Below are 26,736 nucleotides of genomic sequence, written 5' to 3'. Positions count from 1 at the left end.
CTGTCTATGCAGCTGTTATTTGGCAGTGCTCCATCTGGAAAATAAAATACAAACATCAAAAGAAGTTCAGCTAGGTTTGTATTTCAGAGAGGTTTTTTTTGATAGCTCGTCTGTTATATAACAGAGTCTCTTGGGTCAAATTAGAAGAAGGCAGACCTTTGTCCTTTCATAAATCTCTGATCCTTGAGTTAGCCAGATGACAATCACCTCCCAAAATAGGGACACCTAAGCAGTGTGTTGGTGCTGTGCTGATGCTCTGCACCTAATGTGCACAGCCTCCCAGGAAAACATGGGATTTATACAGGAGTATTATACAGAAGCTAGGGAAAGCTGGGGTAGCCATATGGTTTATAGGATTAAGAGGGTAGGTTTTTTCAGCAATGGATCCATTATCTGCTCCTCAGTTCTCCCCAACTCTCTACCAAGCTTAACTCCATGGCATGCAGGGGCTGGGTTGGTTGCCTTTAAAACTGCCATTATTGATCCAATGCAGATGTACTGTAGAGAACTCTGTGTATATTAGATTAGTCTGAATTCAGAAAAAATAAAATACCAGTGTTCATGAAGTGTTTCCCTTCTTCATACTCTATCCCTGCATTTAAATTATGGCCTTCCCTCTAATTTTATGAATTCAGCTAAACTGACGATACAATTTGACCTGAATACATTAAGCAAATGTACCAAACTGAAGAAGGAACACAACATGCATGAATAGTTTGTGATTTATCTAGAGGTGAGTATGTGCCACTATCCCTTGCCACAGATATAGAGAACTGGACAGAGAATTGATGGTCTGGTAGACCGCAGGAAGTCACTTGCCAGGGCTGGAGAGAGACAGCAAATCTCCTGTCACTTTATGCTCTGATTGGTCATGCCCAAAAGGCGTAACAGCCAATTTGAACAGATCAGCAAAGTTCTCATTAGCCAAATTCGGAGCTAACCTTTCTGCTTGCTGACTGCAGAGAGGGCAAAACAGTAATCACAGTGGAAAAGGTGTCCTTAACACTCTAAAAAAGAAACTATCAGGCATAAACATTGTTGATCAGACACAAAATTGGATAGAGGAAATGAAAATATATCAGTGAATCAAATGCCTTCTCTTCCTGCACAAAACACAGAAGTGAAACGTTGTAGTTATGAGCAAGAATACTTTACATGGTGTAATGGACATACTACCAGTTGGTCCTGGTCAATTAAAGTGGTTTTTGGCGTAATGTGAAGAAGAAGGTTTCCTCAAAGGACCATAAAGGAAATGAAGTGCCCAATACCTTTGCCAGTTTTATAACTCTCAGGCTATGTGGAAAATTCCAGCCAGAAAGAACTGGCAGGAAAAAGAAAATAATAACAAGAACAACAAAACAATGTAATGTGTCATACAAGTTGCAACATATTTAAAAGATATTTGTTATATTCTTTCGCTTTGCAATGTGCTTTTGCACTGCATTTTATATGCTGCTTAGTTAAAGACTGCAATGTCAAGATATGGAAACGTACAGCAAATTTTAAGCCTTTTAACCAAAACCACAATATGCATCTAGAAAAATAGATCCAATTTTTTTCCTCAGCAGAAATTAGAACTGCTGCATTTAGAAGCACATCCCATTTCTATCAAATATACACCGTTTCCCCTGCAGCTCTTTTTATGTTAGTCAATATCTTTTAATGTTATCTGATGGTTTCCTAGGAGATGCCCTAAATGGCCAAACTCACTAGTTTAATGCTGGTGTTGGATAATATCTATATGCACTAAACATCTGTTTTGTTCACTGAAGTCTGCTCTGCCCTTTTTCCACTGGTCATTATGTTCCCCCTGTGGGTTTCTAATGGCTGCTAATGAGATAAGAAAAACACTCCATGTACACTTCCATCTTCTCTGATGGTGTGTGATCAGAAGTCTGTGCTCTTTGTTAGAAGGAATTACTTCAAAATCATTGTTAGTATTTCTTTGTACAGTAGTTTGAATGCAAATTTTACACTTAAGGACTAAAGTGCCTTTTAAAAATCTGTAAGAAGCAATTAGAAAGAGAAAGATCACCACATTATAGGGTAAAGAGTTCTATTTGTGGAAGGGTGGGCTCAGTGTTGATTCATGTTTTTCAGATGGTACAGTACAGGTTGCATCATTAATAGAAGATTAAGATGCCAAATGGGGATTTTTTACCTTCTGTTTCTGAGTCTTTCACTGTAGGAAATCACCCAGATATGACTAGAGGTTGATTTTATATAACATGATGAGCAGACAGAATGTTCCTCAAATTTAACAGAGCCTGCTGTTACTGTGGGAAGAGGGGCTGACAACTTGGGTAGTATCCATACAAAGCTATAATTTCTAATCTGTCAAAATCATTTCTTTTTAGAAAGCCTGATTTCATTAGCATGTTCTTTGTTGGATGTGATTGTCTCTCTCAGCAGCTTTCCTTTTACAGCTGTCACAAAAGCCAATCAGATTATACCAAGGGCAGGAAATAAATAAGTCTTTTTGCTGTAAATTAATTTAGGCAAGAATAAATCAGATATGGCTAGACTTAGTTCCTACATTATGAAGTGTGAAATTTTAGCAAGATAACAGATGAGAGCTCTAAGAGCAGGTATTGGCACAAATTTGGTTACAAACTATATTTCTTCTGGCACTCTAGTGGTGGATATAGAAAATATACTTACATATAACCTATGCCTCATAAATGGCAAAGCTTTCAGCTAAACTGAGAACATAGGCAAAACGGATGTCTTGGACAGAGAGGCCAAATTAAGCTTTTCTCAGATTCTGTCTGTGCTACAGTCTTTTGGGATTCATTTAAGTTCATTTTTTTTCATATTTGATCTCCTGCACTATTCAATTTACCAGTGTAGATAGGCTCCACTGCCATACCACTAGTCTAACATTTTCGTACAGCTTGCTGTGCTCTACTACTAAGGAGTCTCCAGGCTGAAGCTTGCCTCTGTTCATCTCTTGCTTTGGACCCGAGCATGTAAGGTAAGAAGGAGGCAGGTGGTTTATGGAAACCCGTTATCTGCTTGATTTGGCTCTGCTTGATTCGGCTCTATGTTATGGCTTCAGAAATTTGTGAGGAAAAAAGTATCAGATGGTTATTCTTTTAAAAAAGTGTTTCACTCTAGAGAGTAAGACAAAGGACAGTCCCTCAAACGAGTTGTCCTATTTGGCTGCTAAGGTTGAAAAAATAGCACTTTCAGAAGTCTTCAGTATACAGAAGAATGATGTGATAAGTGTCATAGAAAGAGGCTACTCAGTGTGTCAGCTGGCTAGTCCATCTTTCCCTGGGCTGTTTGCAACAAGGGACAGCATGAGTTGATAGCAAATCTCATCAGTGGAGCTGTAGCTTTACTTTTCAGTCACTGTGACCCATCTGGAGAACAGGTGAAGCTGTAATTTTTTGTAATGCGTCTTTCTGTACAGGTGCAGAGAACCATTCTAGAAGTCAAAGCATACACCTATGGTGCTGTATGATTAGTTTGGCTAAGAATTTCCTTTATTTTGGAGTCTGTTTAAATCAGAAATCTTGCTCAGTTTGCACTTCTGTACAATCTATTACTTGTTAGAAATAGGTAGCAAGCACTATGTGGACCAGTCACTGTTTCCCTTACAGGTACTAAATAGTTGTGTTACCTGAGCAGGTACAATATTTCACTGTGCCCTGAAATGAAGGTGAAAAGCCCCATAGTCATTATTATTTGTAACCAAAGTGTCTTTCCCTTCTACAAGGTAATTGGTCTTCCAGCTTCCAATTTTGGCACATCTACCTCTCTAAAGGTTCGTTAACTGTCTCTTAATTTTTTTTTTAGAGCTAAGAGAATCTTCTGGTTTTTAAAAATTCTTCCATTTCTTTGATTATCTGTAATAGTCTAGCTGTTTTTTTGTCTCTTCCTTTTTGCCAATTCCATCTGGGCATTTAAAAACAGTAATTCTATGTCTTTTCATATGCTCCAGATCTTCTGCAATGCCAGTCTCTAACTGACAGTATTTGATCTGTTTTATGATTACCGTTCATCTGTTGCTGGCTCTTTTCCTGTGTGCTGGTAATGGCTTTGATCACCTCTTGGCCAGAATCTGTGGCTTCTCATAATTCCTTCTGGAAAGATTCTTTGTCTTCTTTTAATTACTTTTTACCATTACCTGGCTAGCATCCATTGCCTGTTGTCTGGTTTTAATTTTTGCCACTGTGGAAGCTAATGGGACTCTTCTGCACTGGGACATTTAGGAAAGTCAATCCAAATTAAATGTTAAAGTTCACACTTCGGCTGCCTTAAATCCCTGTGTAGAGAGCCTTGTTAGAAGTAAAGACGACCTTAATTTTGTTTAGTTAAATACATACCAGGAATGAATTAAGCTAAGTCAAATTTAAACACTTCAATTTTGAACAAATGTGTCTACACGAGGTTTGTGAGATTTAACAAAGCCATTTTAGCTTCATACTTTTTATTAATGTTTTTGCTTTCCTGAGTTTCTTGTAGACAAGACCTCAGTTTTCTTTTTTATAGGAATAACCTTTTTCTTCCAGCCTAATTTTTTTTTTCTTTCTCTCCTTTTCTTGATGTTTGACTGTCACTCCTCTGCTCCGATGGTGGCTTTCATTACTTTCTGAGGGTTAAGGAAGATTTACAGAACATAGTTGTTCTTATTATTTTATTAATTTACATTACAACAAGCTATATATCTGCATTAAGTTCAGGGTCACATTAAGGCGGATGCTGTAAACACATGCACACATAGAATGGAGTTCATCTCACATAACCTTACTGGGAAAAAGGCAGGCAGATGGAGTGTACCCTCAGCCAGTTTGTAGATGATCAAAACTGAGGGAACTGGGTGGTACACCAGATGGTTGTGCCACCTTCAGAGAGACCTTGACAGCCTGGAGAAATGGGCAGAGAGGAATCTTACAAAGTTCAACATGGGGTAATGCAAAGCCCTGCATCTCGGGAGGGTTAATCCCATGCACCAGTACATGGTGGGGGCTGACTGGCTGGAAAGCAGCTTGCTGAACAAAACCTTGACATCCTGGTGGACAGCAAGATGACCATGATCTAGCAAAGCACCCTCACAACAAAAGGTTGAGAGAGGTGATCCTTCACCTCTACTTAGCACTGGTGAGGCAGCAGCTGTGTCTAGTTCTCAGTAGAAGAGAGATATCAGCATACTGCAGCGAGTCCAGCACAGGGACACAGAGATTATTACAGGACTGGAATATCTTTCATATGAGGAGAGGCTGGGAGAGCTGGGACTGTTCAGCCTGTAGAAGAGAAGGCTCAGGGGCATCTTATCAATGTGTGTAAATACCTGATAGGAGGGAATAAGGAAGAGGGAGCCAGGCTCCTCTCAGTTAGTGCCCAGTGACATGACAGGAGGAGAAGGACACAAATTAAACCAGGTGAAATTACATCTGAACACAAGAATTTTTATTTTTTTTAATTGTGAGTGTGGTCAATCACAGGAACAGGTTAACCAGAGAGTTTGTGGAGTCTCTGTCCTTGGAGAGTCAAAACCTGACTGGATACGATGCTGCTTTAGCTGATCCTGCCTGAGGGCAGGGTTGGACTAGACGATCTCAAGAGCTTGTTGCCAACCTCAACCATCCTGTGATGTAAAACCTAAAATATTATTATCTAAACACAGAAAAAACAGTTATAACAGCATCCAGGGCAAGTCGTGCACCCAATGTCACAGTGCGTCACTTTCAGACTTGTCCCATGTGCTCAGGCTGCTCCCCTACCTTCTGAAATTTCCTATGTTTTAATTCATCCTTCCTGAGGTCACCCAAGCCTTTAAGACAGTAGTGAATTTCCATAGCTTGGCACTGAAACAGGACACCAGAAAACCCAATGTATATAGTGTATGACTTCATAAATAGTTCATTTTATCCCAGAGAACTGCTTGTTCTTGTATATTATAAAGCTCCAAACACAGGACTGTAAGCCCATGACCTTGTTCCCAGCTGTTCCTGTGGGCTGCTGGTCTGAAGTTAATGACCTAAGGGCTCTGATCCCATGGGTTTAATAAGGCAAGTTTAATAAGTATGCTGACTTTAAAATTACCATGAATCCAGCAGCTCCTAGTGATGGTGATGAAGAGAATTATCCTCAGAAATTTTTTAATATTTATTATTTTGAGAGGAGGAGGAGAGGTAAGGATGTGAGACCTTCTGTAATGGAAAAAAAGATGAACTCATGCTACTCCAACTATCCTTTTGCTGTCTGTTAAAATTGTTTCCAGTAAGTCTGTCTCAGCAGCAGACAAATGAACACTCCCATTTAAATCCCTTTCTGTCTGATAGGTAGACATTTGCAAGCCAAAAAAGAATCATCCTCCTTACTTCTCAAAAGTATGGTCTGCCTTTCAGATAATACGTACTTTCCCAACCTTGTCAGGTGAGGCAGTGCTTGAAAGCTTTTTAGCACTTACCCTTTTGTATAACAAGTTATCTCAGTTGGAGACTTTGCGGCAGTCTTTAACCCCTTTTGTATTCTCATTCTATCTCAGAGATGTCTCATGCAAGCTAATAAATTCCATGAAGTCTCTCCTTTTTCCACAACATTAATCTCCCATCAACTAGTAATGAGCCTTGGTAGGTTCCTTGTGAGAATCTGAGCAACCACATTAATTCCTTAAAACTTCTTTAACAATAGTGATCCTATTAGCAGAGAGTTTAGGAATGTCTGATCCATACATTTAGCCTTAGGAGCTTTTGGTGGCCTACATTTATTGTGTCCTGAAATTCCTAAAGCCCTAGAAGGTGCTGCAAATGCTAAGTGCATTGATTTCTGCTAAACTATTTCTGCATACTGTCTTATGTAGCAAACTGGAACTGTGCTCCTAAAATCATGCTTTTTCATGATTGTTTCTTGAGCTGAATGATTTTTCTTGAAAAATTAATGTAATCAAATACAAAGTTTATATAGGTTGCTGCGTGTTTTAGAACATGTGAAATGACTGCTGGTTCTTTAGCATGCTGATTTTTCCCATAAAACGTACCAGCATACCAGGCAATGTAGAGCCAACACTCATACTGCTAGCCCTGGCCATGTGATTTCCCACATGGCTGTGTGGGAGCTCACTCTTTCGGCTTAGCGGCCTAGAGAAAAATAGGTGCCTTTGGAGGTTTACAAAGGAAGTTCTTGTTGCTTAAGCTTAGGTATCTATATTAGATGCCTGAGATCCTACTTGTCTCCTGCCAGCTAACCTACAGCAGTAGGATGGTGTTAAAGAGAAAGGACTAAATCCTACCAGAAAATACCAATTCTTTCCAGAAATCTTGTATTTTATAAACACTTCAGACAAAGTGTGGCTTCCTATTAGCCTCACTTCCACATTCATGTCAATTAAAACACCAAACCAATCAAACAATAAATGGGGAATCAAAGCTCAAAGTGGAGAAAGAAAGAGGATCATGGACCCACAGAAGACAACTGTGCATTCGAGACATTTTTGTATGCATGTCTCTGACATTACAGTCTGCACTCAATTTACTTCAGCTGAACTCTGCATTGCTAAAGGGAGAAAGGACACCCATCAATTCAACCCACTCATTTCTCTTTCTTTTCAGCATCAACTTTTCAGTGAATTATTTCCTTCTGCTACAGCGGCTTTTTCAGACTGTCATGGTATTTTTTTTGGTCTCTTTTCCTGGGCCCATTGTTTTATGCCGTTTTTATCTTTGCTTTGTGGCCTTGTGATATGCACTGAAACCTGCAATGCAATTAGCACAGTTAGTTGCACTCATTCTGCCCTTTGACTTTTTATAAAGCTATTTTTTATGAACCTAAAAAAAAAAACAACAAAGAAGAAAGAAAATAAATCACCCAAAACTTGAAGTGTCTTATACTTTACAATTTCCTCCATTCCCTCTATATGTGTGGAAGCCTGATAGCACTAAGGAAATGGTATATAAACAGACTTCACATACGCGTTATGTGTTTTGTCATAAAAGAAAGCAAGTTTTCATTGTAGCTTGAACTAGCTTCAATATCATGAAAACCTCCATGAGTTTTTCTCTAAAACCATAATCTGAACTGAAATCTGCTTCTAAACCTCCAAAAGGATTATTGATTGGGAGAAACTATATGCAAAGGGATTTCAGTTTGGATGAAACCAGTTTTTAATCTATATTACAATAATACTTCCAAGTTGCATATATTGCTAGAAGAAGAAATAATACAAAGGCCATTACTGAGATTGTGACATGCATAGAGGGCCCAGTACATTAATTATTTAACCATGACAAAAGAATGGCAATAATCTATCTTTTCTCTGAAATGAGGAGAACAAAGCAAGCAAGCCAAGGCTGGCAAGTGTAAGTGATGCAACTTAAAGGTCTTCAAAAGGCGCAAAAGTAAAGAGGGCTGGCACTAAACATCTGCCCCAGTGTGATTAGAGAGATTGGGTGCACAGCTGCATGCTCATTGCACTGGCTTGCTGGTTTGGCCTTCAGAAGGTTCTTATCATTTTTCCTCCTTAAACACAAGGCATTTGAAGGCGTTTTTAATTGATCAAATTAATTGAACAAATTGAACAAATCATTGTACATTTTTGAAAGCTGAGCTTCGCTTTTTAGCTTGGTCCATTTGAACTTTCTTAAAGTAACTTAGATTGCTCAACAAAATTCAGGCCCTTTTGCAATAACTGCAGTCCATTGAGCAACTGATGTCTGGTATAAAGTTACAGGATAAAAGGACTAACAAGGGAAAATTAACTTTGAATACTGTTTTCCAGCAACTTCTCTTTATAAATGACCCCTGTGTGGATTCTCTTAGAAACAAATTATGGTAGTTCTAGGGAAGTCTAAGCATTAATGAATATACGTTATGTATAAATCAGGTTTTCCTGCACTAATATTTGAAATTTTAACCTTCTGCATTTTAGAGATTGCATCTCAGAATAGGTAGATGTTCTGTGCTAGAAAACAAGGCTGTTTTTTGTCAGCTTTCTGAGGACAGAAGCAATTACAGTTAATGAGCTGGGTTATTGTTTGATTATTAAACTTCTGTTTTTCCACAGTATGGCCATCTTAGTTACCTGGCTGTGAGCCCCTTCTCCATCAGGAAATACAGTAAACTCTCTAGGCATGTGTGACCTGGACATAAAGATAGTATAACTATGATGCAAATTGTTCTGAATATGCCTTTTTAGAGAGGAGCTCGGGAGTTTTCACATAAGAAAGGGTGTGCAGGTAGAGTAGGAAAGCTGCTGGCTTCATTTTCTGTGGTTGCTTATCTCTCTCAGTAACACAATATTTAGTTTTAGCCACTGTGGCTATTATCGTTTAGCAACAGAATGTCTGTTTGGTGGTATGTGCTACTGTACCTTAACGAAATAAAAATGTTATCCTCTGTCCAAGATGATGCAATGTTTATTGCCCTTGGCTGTGCTGTTTATGACTTTACACCTCTGAGTCACTGTGTATGTATCCAATCTACTTTGCTTCTGATGAAAATGTGTATGTGAATTTGGATTTAGGAGATAGATAGCTTTAAATACTACCTTGGTGTGATCTCATTTGAAATGGTCCTTACACATTTCTCCACTTGGCTGAAGAAACAACAGCAAAAGCTGTTGCTAATTTTGTTTTTAATTAATTGTGCAGCATGGATTTGTTGATGTGGCATGGATAGGGGTCAACTAAATAGATTTGCCTTGGGTTAATAGAAGTTTTCCATCTCCTCTGTTTCTGGTGCTTAAAATATTCCTTAACAACCTTAAGTTCACGAATGAGTGCATAAAATCCTCATGATCAGCCTGTCAGCCTTTAACCAAGGCTTCCACCACCCTTTGTATTCATCTGCTGTGCAACTCCCCTTACTGGTAGGAGGCCTGTGAAATGCTTGGAAACAATTTTATGAATAAAAGCATTTCAAGTGCTAAACCCCACTTTGTATAAATTAAAATAACGTCTTTTGGACTTTTCATAAAACACTATATGCTCTACTCATCCCTGGAGTGGATTTCTTTTACTATTATTACTGTCATGACACATAATTAAGTCGGATGATTACATTTTTATAGAGAGAGGAGAATAGCTAAAACACAGTTCTAAATTATTCATCAATAAGTTTCACAAAAAAAGCAAAAGATGAGAATTTAAAATGTGATCTCTGTTGTTTTTTTCTTCCTAAAACTAGATAATTTTATAATGGTATATTGAACAAATAAGTCTCTCTCTTCCTCCCCATGAGAGAATAAGAGACTTCATTTAACGCCACATGTGTTATTATGCTTATCTGCTGATTACCATTTTACTTTGATTTGTATGGTAGATTTTAAAGTCGTGTAGGATTATGGAAAGATTTCTTTCCCCAGGCTGAACCAGTGAGATTTTCAGCATCATGAAGCCAGAGATGAGTAGGAAAGAAGCAGATTGGTTATTATATCTCTATGTATTTTTTACCCACTGGTTCATCTCATTTTTATCACTGCAGAGTCAGCATGAAAGCCGACTAAGTTAATACACCTCCACAACGTTGTCACACCACTAAGTTTTAATGTCTTTCATATCCTCAACACGCTTAGTGAAAATGTGAATTGCTGAAATGGGGTAGCCATAAAGAAGGGCAGGAGTAGGCATAGATATGCTTTGATTCAGTTAGTTAAAATACTCCTTTTGATTAGGAATGGATACTATATGATGAAGGAAAGTGCCGATTTTCTAAACATTGGGGTTTTGTTATGTACAATTCTTTCTTTCTGATTTTGGATGGGCTCATCCAAATTTGCAAGACCATTTACCTGGCATATTAAGCTAAGTGTTTCCTTGTAGAAAATACAAGGAGAAGCAGTAATGAAGGAGGAAGTTTAGAACAGAAAAAGGAAAAATAACTGTCCCATAAAGCTAAAAAACATGAATTCAGCTACTGTATCTCTGTGCTGTGTATGTAACTCAGGCTAGAAAAAGAAAATTAATTTGAATTGAAATTAGATAGAAATTTAACATCTGCAATGGAGATAATCAGGGGTTTTCTGACATACTGGAAGGCTATGGGGAAACACGGGAATGGACAATCAAGAAAATGACTGCTGACTGCTGATACTGACTGGTGTCCATTTTGAAGTCTGCATTCCTCCTCCCATTTTCTGGGAAAAAATATTGGTGACACATGTTTAAACTCAGTATAAGTGTGTCCTGACTATGTTCAACAGCAGTGGTACAAAGAAGGAGGCAGCTTAATGGTGAGGAGTAGACAGAAGATGGACGTTCACTTTGCTGCTCTGCTGCTGGACTCTGAAAGGTCAGAGGAGTGGCTTTATCTCCTGTTTTATGAAATAAAAACAACTACACTCAACTCCTTTGTAATTGGGAAAAATGGACCTGGAATCCTATATGAAATTCTTGTCAACCGCATCCAAGATTAACTGAAGCTATGGAGAAAAGCAGAATGGTAGGTGAAATGATGGGGAGTAAAGGGTGGGGATAGATTTACAGTTTTCACAATGCAAAGAGGTTGTCAGTACAAAGAGGTAACCTTGGTAGGATCTGTACTGTGCATCACAGTTACGAATTATTTGGAAAAGCAGGTGCTTAATGAGGTGATTGAGTCTGCTGATACTACAGAATTCTTCAAGCTGACAAAAACTAACACTAACAACAAAAGGGTATAACAGATCTTGTGATTTTGAGTGGTTGGAGATAAAATGGGAGACAAAATTCAGTGCTGATAAATGGAAAGTAATAGATGTAAGAAAGCATAATCCTAACAATTTTTACACTGCCATGGGTTCATAAATGAGGTATTGGTATTTTGCAAAGACATTTAGAGTTATTGTGGTTAGCTCTTTGAAAGGTGCTCAATGAAAGCTGAAGATCATAGGAACAACAAAGAAAGCATCAAGAACAGAATAGTAGACATCATTTTTCCTCTGTATAAGGCCTGGATCAACTCATGTCCTGAATACTGTATGAAGTTCTGTCCCCCCTTTTTCAAACAGAAAAATTGTTGAAACAGACAAAGGCAGTAAAGATTAGATATGAAGAGGTTTATGTGTGAAGAGCAATTAGGCTAGGATTATGGGTCTTTGGGGAGAAAAAAATGACTGAGGGACAAAATTATAGAGTATATAAAATAATAAATGGCACAGAGTAGATGAACTGCCATGTTTGCCATTGACAATGTTTGAAGAACTGGGGGCTAACTGATGAAATTTTCATGCTGCTAGTTTAAGGTAAACGTAAGGAAGCACTTTTCTCACACAGCACGTTTCAACTCTGGAACTCATTGTCAGAAGATTTTTGTAGTGCCCAAAGGATAAAGTAGATTTAAAAAGGGTTTGGAAATTAGCTAGAAGACCATCAATGATTATCCTATACAATATTAAGATTTTTTTGATTCATACACAGGAGGAATATTTCTTATGCTTCTTGTTTAAACAACCACAAACAATGACTTCTACACTACAGGAGATGATTTGCTGGGTCTGATGAAACTGAGTTTTACCCACTATGACATTTCCTGTGTCACAGAACTGAACCCAGTCCACAGAAGATGTACTGTGACATTCAAAGGGAATTTTCATGAAAGAAAACTAAAATTAAAAAATGACTCATTTAATCTACCTCATTTAAAATAAGAAGGAAAGTGACCTTATTATTCGTGAGTCGGATAAGCAGAGGATAAGCACTTGGGAAGGACAAAATCTTTAGAGTATAGGACGATGGAGGTGTGTTCTGGGACATGTCTTTAAGACATAAACTTAGTGTGGGATCACTCATGCCAGATTCGCATCCAAGCCCTGCGTCTTACATAGCATTAAATCCATGTAGAAGTGTGGAAGAATCCAGTTCTGAGAATCTTTTTGCCTTCCTCCATGTATATCTGCAGTTAATTGTTGTCAATTAAAATATTTGTGGAGCTGTTAGAAGTACATGAGATCAATGATACCAGTTAGGAACAGATCAGTACAGTCCCTCATCTGGTCAGGTGGAGGGAGCGATACATTTCTTAAAAGAGCCTTCACTCCACCCATCAGTGAGAAACAGAGCAGTGAGGCTGGTAGCTGCTTGTTAGGTTGTAGCCAGTGGGAAGACTGAAAATAATTTTAAATAGCACTTCCCTTCTCCCACTTCACTTGGGGATAACTGTGGAATCATTGGAGCAACAAGAAAGGTTTTTTCTTCTCTTGGAAATTGTAAAGGTACACAAAGGTATCAGGCATGAAATACAGGAATATTGCCCAAGTACTGTACAAGTTTGGACATGAGGAAAAATTTCTTTACTGAACGAGTGGTTAAACATTGGAACAGGCTGCCCAGGGAAGTGGTTGAGTCCCCATCCCTGGAGGTATTTAAAAGACGTGTAGATGAGGCGCTTAGGGGCATGGTTTAGTGGGCATGGTGGTGTTGGGTTGACGGTTGGACTCGATGATCTTAGAGGTCTTTTCCAACCTTAATGATTCTATGATTCTATGATTCTATGATAAGTTCTTGCAATGAAAATTTGGAGAGATGTTTAAAGATGTGGCTGAGGGAGGTGAGGGCTTGAGGGAGACAGAGTGATTTTGTTTTGTCATTTTGACCTCAGCTTGAATCTTGCATGCAGCATCAAGTTGCCTTCTCTTAGGACTGAGCCTGGAACACATGCATGAGATGAGCTGGCATGCCCCGAGGTGGATCTGGAGTGCTGGCCTGCTTCCCAAGGACTGCCAGAGCTACTATGCTGAAATTCAAACTTTATGGACTAATGATTTTCCTGCTTTAGTGCCAGCATGTTTAAACACTCTGGATATTCTGGCTGCAAGTTAAGATGTCTGTATAAATGTAATGTCTCTATCCAAGTATTCCTTACCCCACAGGGTTAAAAGAATAGGGCATCAAAATTTGAGGTGTTCTGGTGCCATGGTGGTGAGGTCATATAAAATATGGAACCATGTAAAGTGTAAAATATGTTAGATGTATAGAGCTAAGTCGAGCTGAAACACACGAATGCAAATTGTGATCTGAACTCTCTCCCAGGAGCAAGAGCTTTGGGTCAGGTGTTACTGTTCAAGACTATTTCCAAGCGAGTGACTGTGCCTTTTTATAACACAAGCCTTGTTACACTTTGATTTCTTCCTCTGTCCTGGTCTGAATTATGTTACTTTTGTTGATATGAATTCACAGCCACTAGCCAATGACCGTAAAAGCCATTCTATACCACATATTGACTTGAAAGATTTAGGTCCCCAGTATAGAAGGATGGCACTTTATCCACTCAGCCAGACTAGACCCTTGATTTTACATTGCTGTTTTCTCTCTGAGTTTCAGAAGACCTTTTAATATTTCAGAACTATGTCAGTGCTTTCATAAACTTTCCAAAGGGTGAACAGTAGTAGTTGTATTCCAGCTGCTGCTGAATCTGCTGTGTTTGTTCAGCCCTGAAATGATCTTTTAAGATGTGAAAATAAAATGTTTCACTAGTACTGAGCCATAAATGCAAAACTGACCAGGGATGCTATCCGCCCAACAAAAACTACCTATTATGTATTAGAACCATTTTTTTCCAGCTTTCTGTACAGAGATCTGATTCTGATTTACCCTGGTTGTTTTTTTTTTTTTTTTCCCCCCAGCAGAGCAGGTAAAATAATATTCATAAAATTAATTTTAAAAAATTTTGAGAAGGTAAGGGCTGTTACTTTGCCCTTAACCACACTATGAAGCCTATTGCAAAGGCTTTTTTTCTCATAGAAAGCAAGCAAGCCTTATTTACTTATTACAGAAATATTCCTCTGAATGATCTAAGTATTTTGACTCAAGTCACAAAGCTGCTTAAGGGTAAGATTGCAAGCTGATCTACTGATTACTTTTGTAGATAGTTCCTCATTTATATTATTTATTTGAATGTGTGACAATGATATGCTTGTATGTATGCTGTAGATACTTTCAGATTTTCTCAATAATGCAAGCAAATGAGGTGCCATTACAGGGAGCTCTAAAATTCAAGCCCTTAATGTTTAATGCTAGTAGAACTCACAAACTGCAAGATGAACTCTCAGCAGAAATCATACAACTCTCAAAATATTTTTTTCACTCTCTTTCCCTTTACCAAGCAATTAGTAGGAAAAAAAACCCACAACAAAACAAAACTTCATTCTTTAAACTAAATGCCCAACTCAGGCAACTATGGACCAGAGATCAGACTCCAATAGAAATTTTCAAATGCCACTGAGATTTTCTTTCTTATCCATGTCATCCTCTCCTTGCCCTCTAGGTTTCTGTCTAGGTGGGACTTAAAGTCTGAATTGTACAGTTCTACATCAGAACCCAAAGTTGGGCTACAGGTGCACTAGAACAAGGAGGGAGGGCAGGCTCAGCTGTATAAATTAACCTGTACTTGACATCATTGGGAAGTGATTGTCAAAGTGAACATGGTGGAGCAAAATGTAGAAGGCGGAATGGATTAAAATGAAGACTGAGCTGGGACTAGGGCAGAGATTGTGATGCTGGATTGGGAAGAATGAGGGTGTTTGGGATTCATGAGAGAGGAAAGTTGAGACAAGGTAAATGAGAAGAGTTGAAAGAAATATCTCTAGGTGTGTTGATGAAGACAGGGATGCTTAGGGTGGGAAGATTATGTATCTCCAGGATCCTAAAGGCTTTGGGAGTGGAACGTTTGAGAGAATAGGAATCCTGAGCTGATTGCAGAACAGCTATGTATAAGAATGTTAATGTTGCACTTCAATCAACAAAAAGGAGGATAGTGTAATAACCCTAAATACCTAGTGAATAGTGATCTCTTGTCACCTCACACAGCTACCCTCAAATACCTGTTCTGTTTGCCCCTCCGATGGAATAGCATGCGTAGCAACAGAGGCTTTATAGATAGGCAGGTACTATCATTTAGGCTGTTAAGGCATCTTCTATACTTGTAAAATATGTAGTGCTCAAGCCTCAAGGCTGGATGCTGTCCAGACAGATTCTCTCACAATCTGAAATGGTGTAGACACATGAAAATTACCTTGGCCAAAGTCAAAAGTGTCTCCAACTGTTTCTCAAGTCTGAATAGTATGGATGGTTGAAATCTAGTGCCTATACCCTGCTGCAGATTAATACACTGATATAGCTGTAGACCATATAAGACTTGTATCTTTAATTTTAATCAAAAATCCATAGTCCATTGGGACATTTAATGTTGTCTGAATGTGCTTAGTTTAGATGTGAAGTCTCTTCTGGAAGCATTGGCAAGGTCTTACTTCTAATATCCCTATCACTTATTTTGTATTGAATGGGTATAAATCCTATTCTGGGTTCCACAGCAAGCTTGTAGGTCAAAAGTGCATTAAAAATGTGCTGAAGTGTTAACTGGTCCTATACTGCCTTCTGTCAACATTTAAGAAGCTGCTCAGGTCTTGACTTCTGTGGGAGTACTGAAAGAATAATCTTGAATAGCTCTTCTCTTTTTAAAGGTCTCCCCTAGTTGGCAAATGGCACCATAACCCAAGAGAAATGTATGATAGACATGTTATTTCTGTGGGAATTATCAGAGTTTTCAGAGTTGGTAGCAATTCTACATATTGTATATAGCAGCTTAATTTATTAGTAGAACTACTTCCATGCCAGAGAAGGAAAGCATTTTTTTTTTCCTCCTGCAGAAACAGAGCTTTCTGGAATCAGCATATGTTTACTTTGAATGATAGAGAAAAGTTTCATATCTACTGGTACAGAACAGAATTTCATCTGATAAGTCAAGAAAGAACAATGTTATTAGGTGTGGCCTTATTTACATGCTTGTTGAGAAGATTGTATTGCAGGTTCAATAGCTGTTTGTTACTGCTAGAGGCAAAGCTGGAAGAGTAGTTTGTGTATGGTTTTGATGTCACTGATGTTTGATTTGATGACAGCTGCTTCATCTGTTCCTTCTAATGACCAGTTCATGCTGGGAGCCAACCCAAGCAATCAGAGTCTTAAAAAACTTTAGAAAAACCCACAAGGTATCAATACATACTGAATTTTTCATGTGACTGCTTTGCTGTGGTTTAAAAGGTCTTCTTCTCATTTCCCTATACCTCCATGTCCAAATACAATCACATAGCATAGGGCTGGAAGAAGTCACAGTCTTATCCTGATAATAGCAGCTCAGCAGTTGCCAAGTACCAGTTAGATAGGGACAGACACTAAAGAAATTCTGTTCCACTTCGCCAGTAATACCAGTCTGTGTGAGGTGTGCTTCTGTGACCAAGTCATACTTTGATAACTGTTCAGCATTGCCTTCCCTTTGTATTTTGAGTTGTCCTCCACATCTGATCACTGCTGTGTCAAATAGTTCTGAGTCTTGCACTAGATGAAATGATTTACTAATGGCCTGAGCAGTGATGTTGTGTCGTCCTTTATCTAGTTAAGCACTGCCTGCTCCCCAACTGCTTGTCTAGTACTTTCTGAGACAAAATTGAATGCATGACCCTTTGTAGTTTCTGAACCCTGTGTGATCTAGAACATACTGCCCTGCAGGGCTATCAATCCAATTGTACAGGTAAACTGACACTTCCTCAAGCAAGTGGTTTTAATGGTAATTTTCTGAAGAACCTATTCAGAGTAATGTTAGACAAGCGTGCTGTGTGTGGGTAGGGCGTGATAGGACTTGGCTTGATGGAAGGTCCAATGCCATTAATAGAGGCTCCATGTAAGGTCTGTGATCAGGTAATGTTCATTGAAACGTGTGTCATAGCCACTACTTCCAAAGTGAAGAAAAAAAAAAAAGCTGTACTATTCTGTATTCCTCTCCCTCAGCATGCTCCAGGGGGCATCTTGCGGATCAAATCCTTTCCGACCTGCCGATTTTCCTTGAAGATGATGGACAGCAGCTGCTAAAGGATATACACAACCCAAACAGCTGAATGCCTCATTCTACAGAAGCTACAAACCTGAGCGGCTTCTGCTTTTACCAAGAGCTGCAGTGGGAGCGCATAGGCAGCAGCTACATCTGGAGGCCTGCAAACAGGCTATCCCAGTAGCTATGTCTGTTTTAGCAATGTGGCTGTCTTGGTCAGACAGAAGCTCTGATGAGAATCAGAGGGATGTTGGATTTGAATGTCTGCAAATGAAGATGGGTGCAAGGGTGGGTTTCAAAGAGCCCCTGCAGACGTCTTAGATACTGTTCCAAAGCCCTTTTTGAGGAGCATTATGTGAAGTTCATCCCTGGATTTTCAAGCATGTCTTCTGTATTTCATTACCTACTAACATTGTTAATAGATAATCCTGAGGACTTTGAATATACCAGTAGAATAGAAATCTTCTAAGGAAAAGCTGTCTCCTGATTGTTTGTCTGTTATGAAGAAATCCCATGTAAAAAGTAAACTTCACAGTGAAGCTCTTGGAAATCCTACTGAGCGGCTGGAAATCATCTCCTAATGGAGCTTACAACAGAAAAGATACTACAGGGATTTTATTTTCTGGTGATGAATAAGAGGTTAGGAATCCTAAAACACCAGTAGTACATTTTCTAACAGATGCAGTAAAAGAGAGGCAGTTACCAGAAAGTCTTATGATTCTGCTGTATATTCGATCTTTTATTAGCCTATAACACTCAGGACAGCATGTTAATTAATGCTTGGTCTCAGAGGGTCCTGGTTAAACCTAAAAACCTGCAGAAAGCTGTTATGTTTAGTTGCATTGATAGCTTCTGTAAAAAGAAAAAAAAAATCCCAAAAATACAGATGAACATTATCACATGTTTTCTTAGAGATTTGTCGGCAAAGTTAGCTTTCATGCTATCCAGCTGGGGTCTTGGGTTTCTGTATGAAAAGAATAGCTCAGCTATGTCTTGAGGCTAATACTGAAAAGGTCATGAGATTCTCTTTCATGAAAGGAATGAAAGCTGAAAAGTACAGGAAAACATAACATTCACTATAAATGATAAAACTGATTTAGTTCTATGCATTTCTCTGTGTATAGAAAATGACATTGAAATACATTTGTATTTAGATTTAGGGAGCAACTTACTTTCTGCCTCTTCACCAGTTTATTATTTATTTCCAAACCTTATTATTTTAAAACGCTATAGCACCCAAAATATGCTAGACCGTTTCTAAACACAATCACATAATGGATTTTTTCTATGATGAGCAAAGCAGCCATTTGAAGTTCATTCACTGAGACCCTTTGGCCTTTAGAGCATTTAGTGAAGGGTTTGTTTTGTTTATTTTACAGTTCAGTGGAATGGAAAACAATTTTTCTTAAGCATTACTGGAGGGCATCAAACAGCAAGAAGGAATAATTTTTCTGCTGCTGCATGTTCAGCAGAATTTAAAGGTAACTATTAAAAAAAAGAGGTGTAGTGATAAACCTAGATTTCCCCCCCTTTTTTGAAAAAGTGTAATTATACTCATCAGACGTAATGATCTGCTATTTTCCCCATCTTGCTGTTGCTCAGAGTGTAATGAGAAAAGTTTGCTGATGTTGGGTGGGTTTGATTATTCCCCGTTTCTTCTTGTTTGTTTCCTACCAAAAAAAAAAAAAAAATTAGAAAATCACCCCACCAAAAAAAAAAAACCCAAACCCACCAACCAAATTAAATTGTTTACTTATTCACAAAGTGTGATTTGGATGTGCCGTTTATACATGGAAATAAAGTAATTGAAAACATACTTTTCTCAGCCTATTGCCATAGAACTATTTAGATTCAGATTTTGATTACTTGGAGAGGCAATAAGAGGTCCTGTTTTCGTTCCTTGTTTTGTGTTTTTCAAAAACTAATATTCATAAGACATTACAAATATTATTAAGTGGAGGCAGGAAAGAGATAAATAAAACTGAACAATAATGAGGTAAACTGAGAATTCAAGTGATTGATGATACTGTCATTTAGTTCATGCAAGTTGAAAAACTGGAGCCTAAACTCCTACTGAAGTCAACAGCAAAAGCCTACCTGCACAGCAACTGAGAGTTACAGCTTCTTCTTAAGAAGACACTTCAGTGAAGTTATTCTGACTTTACAGCCATGTAGCTACAAGCTGCATCTAAATTAAAATTGCATTAAAAATAACAGTCTTAAGAAGCAGCTTGTAGAGCTGAACTCTTGTCTGTCCTTGATACGTTCAAGGAAGTAAATGGTATTTGACCTTTAAGGAGGTTTGGAAAAGGACTCTGGAAAACATCAAAACTCGTTTTTAAATTGAGTTTGGCACATAAGCAGTGCAGTCCCAAGCATCAAGTCCCACTGGCAGGACTTGATATTCAGGTATCCCATTTAGATGCTTAAAATGTTAATGTCTGTCCCCAGCAGAATGACTCTGGCAAGACGAGCTAGAATCTCCGTCCCCTTTTCCCGCTAATAATATACAGGCATTAAAGAGGTGTAGCTTGGTGCTTATCCTGGATGCTCAGACATGCCATGATCATGACAAGCTGAACAGCCTTCATTCTTTGGAAAGCAGTGACATTATACTTCATTATACTAGGCACAAGAATACTTGGTCTGGAGGCAAACCAGTGGATTGAAAAACGCTTCGCCCTTTTCCCAGAAGGATGTCCTAATGATGCTGGTATTGAATAACTCTGCTGGGGCTACCTGTTGTGTTTACCCCTTCCTAACGCCTTGTCAGAACTGGAAAGCTTCAGACTCAGGCTTCCTCTTGTTTGCTGTCCTTCGGTCTTGTGACTCTTGTTGCTGGCTAATTGTAGGTCTAGCTCCCCAAGCACATTTTACAAACTCTACCCCCAGGATTTTAGAATAGAATAGAATAGAATAGAATAGAATAGAATAGAATAGAATAAAATAAAATAAAATAAAATAAAATAAAATAAAATAAAATAAAATAAAATATTTCAGTTGGAAGGGACCGACAATGATCATCTAGTCCAACCGCCTGACCACTCCAGGGCTGACCAAAAGTTAAAGCGTGTTATTAAGGGCATTGTCCAAATGCCTCTTAAACACTGACAGGCTTGGGGCATCAACCACTCCTCTAGGAAGCCTGTTCCAGTGTTTGACCACCCTCTCTGCAAAGAGACGCTTCCTAATATCCAGTCTAAACCCTCCCTGGTGCAGCTTTGAACCATTCCCACGCGTCCTATCACTGGATACCAGGGAGAAGAGATCAGCACCTCCCTCTCCACTTCCCCTCCTCAGGAAGCTGTGGAGTGCAATGAGGTCGCTCCTCGGCCTCCTTTTCTCCAAACTAGACAAACCCAAAGTCCTTAGCCGCTCCTCAGAGGACATTCCTTCCAGCCCTTTCACCAGCTTTGTTGCCCTCCTCTGGACGCATTCAAGGACCTTCACATCCTTCTTAAATTGTGGGGCCAGAACTGCACACCGTACTCGAGGAGAGGCCGCACCAAGGCTGAGTACAGGGGGATAATAATCTCTTTTGACCGGCTGGTTGTGCTGGGTTTGATGCACCCCAGGATGCGGTTTGCCCTCTTGGCTGCCAGGGCACCCTGCTGACTCGTATTGAGCCTGCTGTCGACCAGCACCCCCAGATCCCTTTCTGCAGGGCTGCTCTCCAGCCACTCTCCCAATTTATGCTTGTGCCTGGTGTTACTCCATCCCAGGTGCAGAATCTGGCAGTTGGACTTGTTAAATTTCATCCCATTAATCATTGCCCAATGCTCCAGACTAGATCGCTCTGCAAGGCCTCTCGTCCCTCAAGAGAGTCAACAGCACCTCCCGGTTTGGTATCATCATCAAACTTGCTAATGGTGCATTCAACTCCTACATCCAGATCATTGATAAATATATTGAACAGAACTGGTCCTAGAATTGAACCCTGAGGAACACCGCTGGTGACCGGTGGCCAGCCAGATGTAGCCCCAATCACTACAGCCCTTGGAGCCCTGCTGTTCAGCCAGTTCTTCAGCCAGCGCACCGTGAACTTGCTCATCCCGCAGCTGGACACCTTGTCCAGAAGGATGCTGTGAGGGACGGTATCAACAGCCTTACTAAAATCCAGAAAAACTACATTCGCCTTCCCTTCATCCACTAGGTGGGTGACCTTATCATAGAAGGATATCAGATTAGTTAGGCAGGACTTTCCCTTTGTGAACCCATGACAACTGTGCTTGACGATTGCATTATTCTTTAAATGCCTTTTAATAGTACCCAGTATGATATTCTCCATAATCTTTTTGCCCACTCTAAAATTCCTGCTGAGTTTTTAGTGAGTTGGGTGTTAGAAAGGATCTGTGTTTTGACCCAGGGTGCATTCAAAACCTCTGGCCTACTAACATGTTTTGTATTTCATGACATTTGCCAAAAGTTTGGGGTAATGTTGATCTCGACTCTAGCACTTGAAAGGCTCCACTGACAAAGCCACTGTTTCCCAGAGTCCTTTTCCAAACCTCCTTAAAGGTCAAAGCCACTACAGTGTGACTGGGAATTTGCTCTACTTTATTCTTTTTAAGATAAAAGCAAATTTAATGTTTGTACTATGGATGTTACATTTTAGATGACACTGGCTATTTTTTGATTAGTGACAGTCAATTTTGTCTAGTGGAAAATTTCAAGACATAGAAATGAAATCGATATTCAGTTTCTTTTAATAGTTAAATGCCTTGAACATACATTTGCAACACTGAAAAAAGAAAAAACCAACACCCAGTTCATTTCTGCTATAATACATGTAGTGTTTTTCCAGTTGTTTTTTTATTTTTGTGTTGAAGACAGGTGCTTTTAACAATGCATAAAGTGACATTTTCAGACTCTGGAACTCATTCCCTGCAGCATTAACTGTCTGTGACTATTGAAAAGTGACTTTGTATTGGCTGAGGTTAGCTTTTTGCTACTCTCTAGCCTAGTATTTCCTATTTAATGTCATAATTTTCTTTCCCTTGGATTCTTACTTTCTATTTTAAATTGCTATAATGTCTTTTACCTTTTTATTTTCTCTTTTCTGAGCTTGGATTGGTGTTAACTAGAGTTTTCTGGTGCTTCTAGAGCTTTTTAACAGATCAGTTACACACCTGGATTTCATATTGGAAGGTCATTCTCAGTGAGGTTAATCTAGCCTGAGTTAAGGCATCTATAATGGAATAGTCAAACTTCAAACTGTCACTGTAGAGTCCCTCCATAGTTAATGAGAGAAATAAGTATCTCCAAAGGGCAATTCATGTGACCTGTCGCATGCATCTATCTCTGGATGAAAACAATTGTCTCCTGGAGGTGCCTATTTCACTCTACTGACAACGTAGAATTATGCCACTGACTCTGGCACCAATGCCAGGGCAGATGAATTTCACTTGGTGTGTCTAGGCTCTAATTTTTTTTTTTTTTTTTTACTGTGCATCTGAGAAATTTGACTTTATACTCATTTGGTATCTCTGCACATTTTTATTGCCTTTATGATATTCTTTTGTAAGTGAAGGCTAACGTAAGTACTCAGCTGGGTTTCCTATTTCCTTTGGAAAGTGAAAAACATTATTTTTAAGCACTTATTTGAAGAAATGAAAAGTCAAAGATGAATGATACCATAAGTTATATCTTAAGTTAGAAGACATTATCAAAGCTGTGATTTTTAGTAGACATCCAAGAGCTTTATTTCATTGGCTTTAGTTCAATTTCCAATTAATAATTTTTCTTCCTCCCCTCCCCCTCTCCACTTTCTTATCACTATACATAAAAAGATGTGTTAAAATGAAGGAAAAGCTTGCTGCCGAGTGGGTCCAATGAGACACTCTCATGCCCTGCCCTTGGGAATCTTGCTGGAAGGCTCAATAAACTAAACCCAGAATATTTGCAAGCAAAGTTTAATATATTTACCTGAAAGAGTCATGATTGGCAGGGCAAAAGCAGAGTGAGGCAAACAGGGAAAACTAGAGCAGGACGCTGAAGTCAGCACACTGTTGATATTCCTCTGAGTAAAGGGATAACAAAGTTCAGAGGTCTTTGATTTCCCCCCACAGGCTTTGCTGACAAATGGGAAGAACATCATGTGGATATGTGGTACAACAATTATTCTTGTGACATAGCTTTTACCCTTGCCTTGTCTTGCCTTCCCCCCTCCCCTCCACTCCCTCCCCTCCCCTCCTGTCCCCTTGCCTCCCCTCGCCTCGCCTCCCCTCCCCTCCCCTCTCCTCTCCTCTCCCCTCCCCTCCCCTCCTCTCCTCTCTTCTTTTTTTTTTCTTCTTCCCAGAAGTGATTAAGGTGTACTACCATCTTCAGACTTGGTAACCCTGCATGCAGCGTTGGTCATAGGGTTTCCCTGCTTCTTTACCTTCTCCCTGTAGCAGAAAACACTTAAAAAGGCCAGAGGTATCGATAGCAAAGAGATCTAAAGGAAGAAACTGAAGCTAAGAGATAATTAAAATAACAAAACCAAACACCTTCAGCTAACAAAATAATGAAGGATCCTTCAAACACTTTCAGCAGGGATCGATGGTACAGTCATGATAATCATATTACATTGCACCTTTCATCCTGGAGGGTGTCAAAATGCTTTGGATATTTAGCACACCAGTACAAGGAATTGCTTTATCTACAACTAACGCAAAACCACCCATGGGTTTACCTCTGGCAGCTGCTCTGTAGGGAATGGCAAGACTGAAAAGGTGAAGTGTGGGTAGGTAGAAAATCTACCTGTTAAGAATTAAGAGTGCACAGGGCATTAAGCCTACTTAAAACTGGTGGAAAGATCAGACCTTACTATGTTCAGAAGTAAAGTGCCTGTTTTTCAAGGGTGTTAATGCTGGTAGCCAGGTCCAGTGAATATGAAGAAGGGGTGTGCTGCCAAGAGGAATTTTGCTGTTATTTATATCACATTTGCCAGAGAGCATTCACTGCAATGGTAAAAGTCCAGAATGTTAGCTGGAAATGCTAACTTCTAACCTACTAAAATGGAGGAAATCTGAACTAAAAGGAGGTTTAAAAATAGGAGCATGAACTCTGCAAAAGGCTGGATTCCAGATTTCTTTCCTACGTGAAAAATTACGTAATGTTTTTCTCCAGAAAAGTTGCCACAAGAGTCATGGAAATGTACTCTCATCAGAGTTAGTCCCATTCAATGCAGGGTGTCTATTTTAATTGTATTTGTCTCGGTAGTTTCCCAGTCTTTGCTGTTTTTTGCTGTCATTTTTCATGCATTAACCGTATTGATATATTTTTGGCCCTGTCCCAACCAGAAGATTACCCCTTGCCATTACAAGCCCTTCTTGCTTATTATTCAGCTGCTGTTGAGCTGCATGTTTTATGTTTCCAAGAAAGTTATTTAATGCCTAAGTCTCGTTATCTATCCTCATCCTCAAGATTCTCAACACAAGGCAAATGAAGGCTTAAACCACAAATATATTACTCCAGCTCAGCAGATTATGGAGGACCAGCTGAGCTGTAGTAACTATCAAAGATCTCGATGTTAGTACTTGGCAAATGCAAGATAATGTAACTTAGCTCATCCCTGTTTCAATATGGCATAGATGGAATCAAATTGACCTACATTTATCACAGGTTGAAGGTGCATCCAATTGTTTTCACTCCTTTGCCAGCTCATGTTTGAACTGAAGAAACTTTACTGAAATTTTAGACTTTCTTGAGTGATGTGCTTCTTGGTTTTTCTCTACTAGCAAAGAATACATAGTGATTGCATCATATTTTAAAAACTTTGCTAAATAGGCATTGTATCAGTACGGATTTTTGTGAAACTGACTTTTAAAATACTACACAAAGATGCGTGCACCAAAGTGATGCTCATTAAGGAGCTGTTTGAAGGCTCGAAATATTTTCTAAAAAGTGGTATGGGATATTGGTTATGGTCAGGATGAATCTAAAAATGGCAATACTCCCTGTAACGGGAAAGATTTGAATAAAATTAATGTTGAAATGTTGTCGTTCTAAAATGCTTGACTATAATGTATTCTTTCGTAACTGGAAGTAGCTGTAGCATATGATCTTGTTTTCCTGAGAATGTACTTCTCCTCTTAGGCTGTTGTCAGCTGGGAAAGGAAAGGAGCCAGATGAAGGACAAATCCTTACAACAAGTTCTGTGTTCAGCAGGGCAATCCAAAGCCTTTTGCTGTGACGTGAAAGTCTGCAGTGGGCTTCAATTCAAGCTCTGAATGGTCTGTGCTGACATCTTTAGCTCATGGCATTTGCTGCTGCCTTCGTTGCTGTCCGTGACGTCTCTGATAGGATATAATTTGCTACAGCTGGCTTAGGTGCAAAACTGCCATGGGCAAAGCTTTATGTCTTTCCTTAGATGTGCCATTTCATTGTGTGTCTCATCAAAATCAGGCAAACAAAGGTGGAGAGAATAGGTGCTCCTGCACGTGTCATGCTCTGCAAATCAAGTGTATGGAAACAATCCCTTGCCCAGAGCCCTGCTTGTGCCGCCACACACATCAGAGCTCAATGACAGAGGGTCTCATTTGTTCTGTTTCTACCTCTTCAGGATCAGAAGAGGTTTAAACACCTACCTACTGCTAAAGCTCATTATTTTCTGCCTGAATCCTAAGTGGGGGTGGGGTAAGGGGAAATACAAAATTTTATTCTAAAGCATAATTAGGTGCAAGATTCGGATAAGCATTTAGATATGGCTTGATTAAATCAGAGTCCTTTTCTGATACAAATGAATGTTACACTGAGAGTCCCGTTATTTATGGGATTTTCAATGCCAGTTTAAAAAAAAGTGCTCTCTATTCTTTGACTTCACATCTTAGCTGAAAACTCCCATCTTCAAGTGTATTCAGTAGGGTGGATCCTCAGCTGAAATATACCCATGTCGTTCCAGTCTCTCTGGTGTAATTACATCAGTGAATGTCATCTAAGGATTGGGCGGATAAGAGAAGCAGAGAACAGCACTAATAGGCACATAATGTTGCTCATGCCCTGATCATCACT

This window comes from Aptenodytes patagonicus, chromosome 3 (genome assembly GCF_965638725.1).
Source record: "Aptenodytes patagonicus chromosome 3, bAptPat1.pri.cur, whole genome shotgun sequence".
Classification (NCBI taxonomy): domain Eukaryota; kingdom Metazoa; phylum Chordata; class Aves; order Sphenisciformes; family Spheniscidae; genus Aptenodytes; species Aptenodytes patagonicus.
This window is presented reverse-complemented; position numbering follows the sequence as displayed.